This window comes from Telopea speciosissima, chromosome 10 (assembly GCF_018873765.1).
Source record: "Telopea speciosissima isolate NSW1024214 ecotype Mountain lineage chromosome 10, Tspe_v1, whole genome shotgun sequence".
Taxonomy (NCBI): Eukaryota; Viridiplantae; Streptophyta; class Magnoliopsida; order Proteales; family Proteaceae; genus Telopea; species Telopea speciosissima.
The window spans coordinates 49,864,952-49,874,028 of NC_057925.1; the positions used below are offsets into that span (position 1 = coordinate 49,864,952).

The 9,077-nt window shown below is 36.9% G+C and overlaps 1 long non-coding RNA gene across 1 annotated transcript; it reads right to left on the reverse strand.

The window, feature by feature from the left end:
* Positions 1-4,779: 4,779 nt before the first annotated feature.
* Positions 4,780-5,231, reverse strand: LOC122644095. Its single transcript, XR_006330232.1, has 3 exons — positions 5,172-5,231; positions 4,965-5,052; positions 4,780-4,851 (listed from the first exon to the last, which is right to left on the reverse strand). It is a non-coding gene; the product is annotated as an uncharacterized LOC122644095 (long non-coding RNA).
* Positions 5,232-9,077: the final 3,846 nt, after the last annotated feature.

Below are 9,077 nucleotides of genomic sequence, written 5' to 3' on the forward strand. Positions count from 1 at the left end.
GGGTAACTATGACTTGATAGGCTTAAATTTGTTTCCTCCGATGCAAAGACAATTAGGTTTGATCAGAGTTTTCATTTTATGTAAGAAAAAAGAAATTCTATGATGATAACTCTAATAAAGAAAAGAAAGGCTCTTCTTTTACGAAATTCATTTTCTCTTGGACTGATGTTGGAAATTCTCAGCATAGTCCAACTAGCTATCTCAAAATCCATCCGCTCTAACCTGCTCAAAATCTGGCACAAATAGGTATTAAAAGAATAGAAGCTAGGTCGTAGATTTAAAAATAAAATGAAAAAAATAATAAAATGTAGCATTATAATTCAGATTATTTAAAAAGTCAGGGAAATAAAGGTGGTGAAAGTTTGTTTAATTGGAGATTAAAATTAAAAATCTATAATAGATTTTAGTTAAACATAAATAAAATTTAAAGGGAATTTTTTTTTTTTTTTTGGTAACAATTTAGAGGGATTAAAACCAATTGAAAATGAGCTCCTTATTCCAAAAGTCCAAACAGATTAAAAGATATATAAAAATGGATTCTAGAAAAGATCAAAAAACAAGATGATGTGCAATCAATTACGAATCGTTATCCCCTCCAAGTCACTGTCCGTTTTAATTCCTTCAATTCTTTACATAGAAGTAAAAATGATCACCTTACCCCCTGTCCGAATACACTATCCAAGATGATAATTATTCATCACTTAATTTAATTTTATGTCAAATTTACGGCCCCCCATTCCAAAAAAAAAAAACAAATTTGTCAGATTGCTGAGATGATAGGACCGGATCATTATCTTTTTTTTTTTTTCCTATCTGATACAGTAGTCCAATAATAAGAAAAAAAAAAATGACGACCTAACACCCTGTCCAAACACACTGTCCAAAAGATTGAAACATCATTTTTCGGCCAAAATGAGACTACGAGACGAACTGCATCCCTGTCCAAACACCCTGTCAAAGAGATTGAAACAACAATTTTCGGCCCTATGAGACAATGAGACGAACTGCACCAGTGTACTGGACAGAGACAACAGGACAGGAAGAAAAATTCTGGCAGGAACATAGGTACCAAAGGATAATAATTTTACGGTGTCAGAATATTATATTTCACGAGAAATCAGTAAATGTGACATGTGGAGATATAATGGACAGCCAACAGTATGGGGATGGGTGGATGCTCATATATTGTCTCTCAAAAACCAAAACCAAAAAGCTCACGAGCCGCACGGGAGGCATTCGCTGGCTATCTTCTGCATGCTTGCATATCCGAAGACGACCGAGATCTCACCTTGTTGCTTTAGACGCAGGTTTCGTCCCAATTACACAGTCGGTGGTTTTCCTCCCATTTGGACCTCCCAACTGTATGAGCCACGTGAGTAGTCCTCTCTCTCTCGAAACTGCCACCCAAAATATATTGTTTGGGTGAAAAAGAGTGTTATCTAAAATCACCCAAAATATATTATTATTCTCACCCACATAATTTATTTATCTATTTATATATTTTTTGATATATTTCGATCAATAGAAAAAAAGATTAAAATTTATTTCAGTCAAAATTGATATATTAATCAATGATCGATGAACTAGTATTAATCGATTAGTGATCGATAAACAGTTAACGGGGTAGTTATAATCAATTATCAAAGAAATAGATAATTGTGAAACTACATGGTAATTACAGAAATCACTAGAAATACCAAGGATGCTTATAAAATAAATTCAAAAACAATGGAAAGGACATCTAAATCAAGACTAAAAACAATTTATCTTTTACTTTTTTCTTTTTAGATGTAGTTTTTGTTAGGGTTGGTCTCAACCCTAATGTCTCATTGGCTCGTGTTTCAAGAGACATTCAGTAGATCTTACTTGAAGAATAAGTCCAACAATATATCTTTTTAAATACATCATTTATCATGAAGTTGTAAACTTCAACAATTTGTGGCTGGTAGAGTTGTGAAGACTTTCACAAATTTGTTTATGAGAAATAAACAATTTGATCGTAGAATAGTTGTAGTGTACATAACAAATTATAAGCATCATCATCAGTTCGGATTTGACGAGTTGTAAAGATTTCAACAGATTCGCTTATGCAAGTAAGCAATTTGATTTCGAAGTTCTTCTTTTCCTTCTTGGCATTGCAATTTTTACATTTAAAAGTTCTTGGAATGACCGAGGCACAAGAAAAAAATCAATTCTTTCCTAATTAGAAGTCAAATTCAATTTATTTTATGACACACATGTGCATCTTCAACTCACATCGCCGATTGTCTAAAATAATGGTAACATTATCTTAGGGATTTTCTTATTGCCAATAATTTATAACTTTGTTTTCTTGTCTATTTTCCAATGAAGATAAATTTTGTCATATCATGTGTAAAAATGTGCATCACAATAACGGTTTTTGATAATGACATAAGGATAAATCACTTCCAAATTATATTTGAAAACTCTTTTATATCCCAAACTTAAAGAACTTGTAGGAATAAAAAAAATGGTAATTAAAAGGTCCAGGTTTTTCTTCACCTTGGGGCGGAAGAATGCGGACAGGGCATCAAGAGGGTATTTTGGGAACATACCAACACCCTATAGTGGTTTGTGAACCCTAGGAGTATGAGAATCGAGTACACCTATCTAACGACTGAAGTGTTGATCATGTTCATATATGGCTGTGTATCTATGCTGCCGCTTATCAGATAGATAAAAGCACCCGAAGCCCATAGCTTTTGGCCTAGTAGAAACATTGGCATTAGGAAAAACAAGGACAGTCTCTGTAAGCTAGCCAGAAGAGGAAGGAGAGGGCTCAATGGAATTATGAGGAGGATATGACCTAAGGATCAATGAGAGGACTTCCTCCACATTCCTATTAACAATGGAGATCCAGGCATTGAATGGAGGCAATCCCAACATATTGGATGTTTTGTTTTTAGGTTTCCATTGTCTGTTTGTAAAAAGACTGACTCTATTTATATCAGGTTTTGGCATGGAGATTCATGTGATTCATTTGAAAACCCATTTGATCTCGTGGGGGGAAATTGTGTGTCCCAAAGAAACTAGGGAGTTTGGGATTGAGGTATGACTGGGATGATAATGTGAATAAAAAAAATACAATATGATGTATGCATAGTAAATGCATTGTCTCACCTTTATTTTTTTGGTAAAAATGCATTGCCTCACCTTGGTGGGACAAAAGAAAGAAGCGACTCAACTCTCCATTCAGCTCTCCTCTAGCCGTGGCGGGAGTTGAAGGATCTAGCCCAGCAAAAAAAAAAGGGGTGTTTGGTTCATTTTACAAGTGGGCCTCCATGTGAAATGACTCAACCCCCCATGTTTTTGCTGTGCTGGATCCTCCAGTTCCCACCACGGCTGGAGGAGAGCCAAAGTCCCTCAACTCTTGCTTGTGATCATGTGTTGGTGAATGAAGAAAAATGAAAAAAGAAGAATTGAGAGAGGGGGCACACCCTAGGAGCCCTCCACCTACCACGCTAGCTGAATGAGAAAAAGGGATGTTGGTGCAAGAGGCAAATTCAAGATAGAGTAGGACTACAACAGGGTTGGATTGGGCCTAGCTTTTTAAAATCCAACCCAACCGTGAGTCCCCTTAGCTGGACCCAGGCCTGGCCCGACCTTGACTCAGTGCTTGACAATCCAACCTTGATCCATCCTTAGGTTCTGGTCAGGATGACCTTGATTAGCCATGATCATGGAGAGGGGGAAGGGAGATGCAGGGGCTAGGCCGCTAGGCCAGGGAGATGAAGAGGAAGAAGACAGGGCTGGACTTGCCCAAGGCCTAAACCGTAGCCCAGTCCAACCCTAACTCAAGGCCAGAAATTTCCAACCTTGGCCTGCCCTCAAGGCTGGGGTTTCTCAACCAAGGGCCTGATTATGTGTCTTTGTGCATCTTTTCCTTTTCATGCTTGTCTTGATTTCACGCTTAAAATTTGTACATGCCCGTTAGTGTGAGACGAATTTTCACCACACGTAGCACGACCTTAGTCAAAGTTAAACTGTTGTTAACACTTTAATGGTCATCAAATTCTCTTACGTCGTATACATATGCATTGTGTGGCTTTTTGATTTGCTTTTCAAAAAAAGAATATATGCTTTGAAATCTAAGATATGAAAGGAACAAATCAATTAAGTGGTAAGAATCTCGTACTGATCATATCCATACATTCACAACAAAGACTTATACTTGGGGGACATTCAAAAAGAGAATATATGCTTTTAAGACGCAGTCCAATTCCAACTCTCGATCCAATGGTTTAAATTTAATAATACAATGATTGCTTTAGGTGTCTCTCTCCTTAAATTTAAAATTTTTGAAATTTTATTTTCTCTCTTTTTCTTGGCATCCAAACGTAATAGCTATGTTTAGTTATTATGAAAAAACAAAAGGGGGAAAAATTAAATTTGAGGAGAGATATAGACACAAAAATCAATTATTGCATCAGTATCATTTTTGTTTCATTATGTTTTTTTCTTTCCACTAGAATGTAGTCATTTCGCGTGAGCTAATGTCTAGGTGCAGGAGTCGCATGCCACACGCAACCAAGTAACACTCTTTTCCCCCCCTTAATTATTATATTTAAAAAAAAAATACATTACTCATCCCGATCAAATTTGACTCATCGATCACGTTTTGATGAAAATGAGTTGTGTCGAAAAAACCTGATTTTCCAATTATGATAAGGCAAACAAATATTATTACAGATCGATGATGCATGATAAGGGAAAGCTAGAAGAACACAACTATATATAAATATATCAATTCAAATGGTGATTACAAACTTCCATGATCAGTTCCATTAGAAGCATTCTTCGCAAAGCCAACAGCAACACAAAGCAAAGATGCTGGAAGACCAGTAGATATCAATAGAAAAAAACAACAATTAGCATTAGGGAATGTAATCGATCTGTGAGCAAATTCAATGATGGATTGTAATTAAGGGATTAATAAAATTTACCATCCCTCAATGAATCCCCTCTCCCCTTTCTTTTTAAAACGAGGGCAGCATTTCTTTCCAGTGCCACTTTGATTTTCTTTTGGATAACCTGCAATATCGATCATCAAGTAATTAATACCCAGTTAGTCCAAAAATTAATTAACTCAATAATTAAAACAATAAAAAAAAAAAAAAAAAAAAAGGGCATTCATGATGACTCTGAGGAACCTGATGGAGGTTGATTCTTGATTTCTTTCTCCTGTGGCTGTGAAATGCGGTTGGGCATTTTGAAACAGAGATAGAAACAGCAGAAATTGAGTTCTTAATTAAACTCTTGAGGTTGTTATCATGTAGTCCTCTCTCCCTCCCACATCATTTATAGATTTTGAGAGATTTCACCCTTTTGTCTTTAATTAGGGTGGAAATTAATGGGGATTCGCTCTGGAGCATTCTTGTGGGCTGGTCGGCAAACTAATGCTTAATTAAATTAAGCTTAATTACTTCCCTTTAAACTTTCTCATGAAGATGCTCTTATTCGTTCTCCATCAAGCTTTTGAATTAATTTTGTTACTTTTAGAGGAAGAGAAGGCAAAGGAAACCAACATGAAAGGTGTAAACGGATCTTTATCGTCTCCATTTATCTGCCCCTCCATTTTCTCCATTACATCTAACAGGGGACGAAAATGATCACCCTACCCCCAGACCGAACACATTACCCGGGTGGAGTCCACTCCCCCTATTAGATGTAATGAAGAAAATGGAGGAACAGATAAATGTAAACACTTCAAGTTAAAGCGAGAACAAACTGGAGAGTAGAGTCATTATTCACCAAGAAAAAAAATAATGACTGAGTCATTCTTGAAGGTGTAAACACTTCTTTAAGAATTTATGCCAACTGCTTTTCAAAAGAAGAATAAATGCTTTGCTGTTTACCAAAAAGAAAAAATACTTTGCTGTATGTCAAAGATTAAAAGGAACCAACTCAATAAAAAAAAAAAAGTAGCTAGTGAGAGTCTTGCACTAAAGCCAATATGTTCACAGCAAGAAGTTTTATATAAGAAGTGATTTAAGATTTTGTTTGAGATGCCACCGAAAATCCTCATGGTTTAGCATATCGCCCATCATTGTAAGGTAACGAGCATCAACCGTATCTTCGACACAGTCCAGTATCTTCACAGTTTAGTTTAGTACACCAAAGGGTGTACCCAGTGCATGAGGCTCCCGCAACTGCAGGGTCTGGGAAGGGTCATAATATACACAGCTTTACCCTTGATTTCATAGAAAAGCTGGGGTAAGGCTACGTGCATTATGACCCAATTGTACACCCATTGTCATTATTTATATTAGAAAAAATGTCATTGTAATTAGGAAAAGAGAACACTACTTGGTTGCGTTCAATGAGTGACCCCTACTCCCAGATACAGGGACGTGCGAAATGATCGCCGAGTCCTCAAGCATTTCCGTCTTGTCATGGTGGGGGGGGGGGTTGTCATTTTGTATGGTCCTGTGTCATGACGCAAAAGTCGCACACCGCATGCGACTAGACTGCGTTCTTTCTCCCTTGTAATTATAAGGTATTAAAAAATTGAGCACAATTGGTTAATACCAGCTGCCACTAGAGTGCACATAGGTATCCAAGGTCACCGGGCACCATGTGCTTTAATGCACCCCCTCTTCCCCCTTTGTAATCAAATTCCCACGTGGCATTAATGTATAAGATAGTTGAAAAAAAGGGGAAGAGTATCACTGCCAAGCCATGGGGCCAATGAGAGCATGCATGAAGGCATTCAACATGGGTGAGGTTTTCATTTTAGAGGGGTGGAGCGGTTATTTCACCCTTCCCATATCTAGGCGTAGGCACCGCGCAACTTGACAACCTTCTTTTTTTCTTATTTGATATTCTTATTCCTCTTTCTTTTTTCAATGGAAAGGTGCAATGGAATGATTCGAGATCCCTATACTTGTAACCAATGTCTTCCCCCCGGTTCAAAGGAAATTAAAGCCAAAAAACAAAAAAATGTACTTTGGCCTTGTTTGGTAACATTTCTGTTCCATATAAGTGTGTATGAGTGTGAAATGTTTTTCCTTATTAATGTTCGTGGAGAACGAATCAAATGCTTTTGGTAATAGAGTAAAAAGTGTTTTTGAATACTAAAAAAAAAATAGAAAAATTTGGAAAAAGGGTTTGAAGGGAACTCGACCAATGGATGGACTTTAGAGGAACATGATCAACTAACTCTTGACTCTTGGAAGGAATTTCAGAAGATGTATTGACGCAGTAAGAAATATGGGGGCTAGATCTCATTATAGTGCTCACAACCCTTGAAACCTCAAGGTAAAGAATACCCTAATTCCAACAAGAAAGAAAAATAAACAAAGCAATTTCGTTCATAAACTTCAAGATACTTTATTTTGTCCAAAACGACCTTTATAAAAGGAGGCCGGATTACAAAAGAAAAAAGAAACATAAATAAATCAGGAAACGAACTAATATGGTAAAATAGGAAACTAAGATTCCTCAATCGCACGCAAAACTTCAGCAAAACTTCATAGGCCCGGTAGATCCCTTAAACAATGGAATTTGACCTCAAAATTGGTTCCAATGAAAAAATTGAATAAGTAACTTGTAGACCATTGGTTGGCGTTTCGAAAAAGATATTATGGCTCCCGTAATTTCATCCGAATCAAATGTTACGACTCTCAAAAGTTGCGCTGCCAAAATTAATACTTTCAACCTGATCGGGTGGAATTCTACTAGTCCAACTGATCCAGAAATTCTTCAGAGATCTTCTTTTACATCATGTCATCATATGTCTTATATGAATATCTCATAACAATTGGATTTCGAAATCATAAAGCAACAATTTTCAAGAAGGATCCTCTGAAGTAGGAGCAAGGGCAGACTGTTTTTTAGATGGAAGAGTTGAAAGAGACATATGAGGCAATTGAACCTATGTGAAGATATACATTTTTGCACTCTATTGATAAGAAGATGTCATATAATAGCTATTAGGATTACAATGACGCTAGTGACCTTAATTCACTCCTGCAAAATAAGTAGTCCCGACCCCTTCAAGCAATCAAATGATCAGCACCAATTCAAAGTCTAACCTAGGCTTGAGACATGCAAGGAAAGACTGGATAAAACTGCAACTTCTGATCATTCTTTCATGGCAGCCATTTACAAAGCAGATTTTAGATCCAGAAAACCCAAGAAACATTTAAATTGATGATAGACTTCATATAAGCACCCAAGTGTGTTTTGCTTTGCAGATTTTCTGAAAGAAATAGCAACTCTATCAATACTGACCCACTCAACCTTAAACCATGTCCCATCCCTCAGCATCTCCATTCAGAAACATAGTGACAAACTCATTTCTTGAACTTGTAATTCATTTTTAGGGTTTAAATTTACATGGCGGCGCCACCCAACCTCCATTTGGAGGGACTTTTTCAAGTTCTGTTATCTCTCCTCTCATAGGCAGTCCCACTAGTCTCTTGGTACCCTGAATCTCTGGAGAAGCTCTGAAATTGAGAGGGGGGGGGGGGGGGGGGAAGGGAGGGGAAATTATCAACCAAACTCTTAAAGTCACATTATCTGATTTTTCTCCAGCAAAAATAATCATTCAAGACAACACTTGAAAGACATACATGGGAGAAAGTTGTGATTTAATGGTAAAACTATAAATGGCAATGATGAGTTGGTTTTAGACTCCATACTGGTTTCCATGTTGCTCTCCTCTCTCCGTTGTGAACCTTTGGTGAAAAGAGTCTAATGACCTTCCCCTCTTTCATTATTTAATGTTGATATTATCAAACCTTCATTGTTTCTCTTATGAAATCTGTATTTAATTCTCAAAATCATGCAGGGGATGCTTCGGTAGCTCTGGCATCTAGTTTAATGAAATGCTGGAAAGAATAGTGGTGGATGAGAGTTTACTGGTCAAGGAAAGAATGATCGAAATGATCCAAAAAATGGAAGTTAGCAGAAACTAAAAGAGAAGGAAGCCCTAGTTATCAAAGAGGATTGGGTGCTCCCCGGATGTTTAGTATAGAAGAGATTTCAGCTTGAAGCATTCTAGGAAGTGCTTCTTTGGTTCTTCCATGTGGATTCTTTCAATTAAAAGATACTCA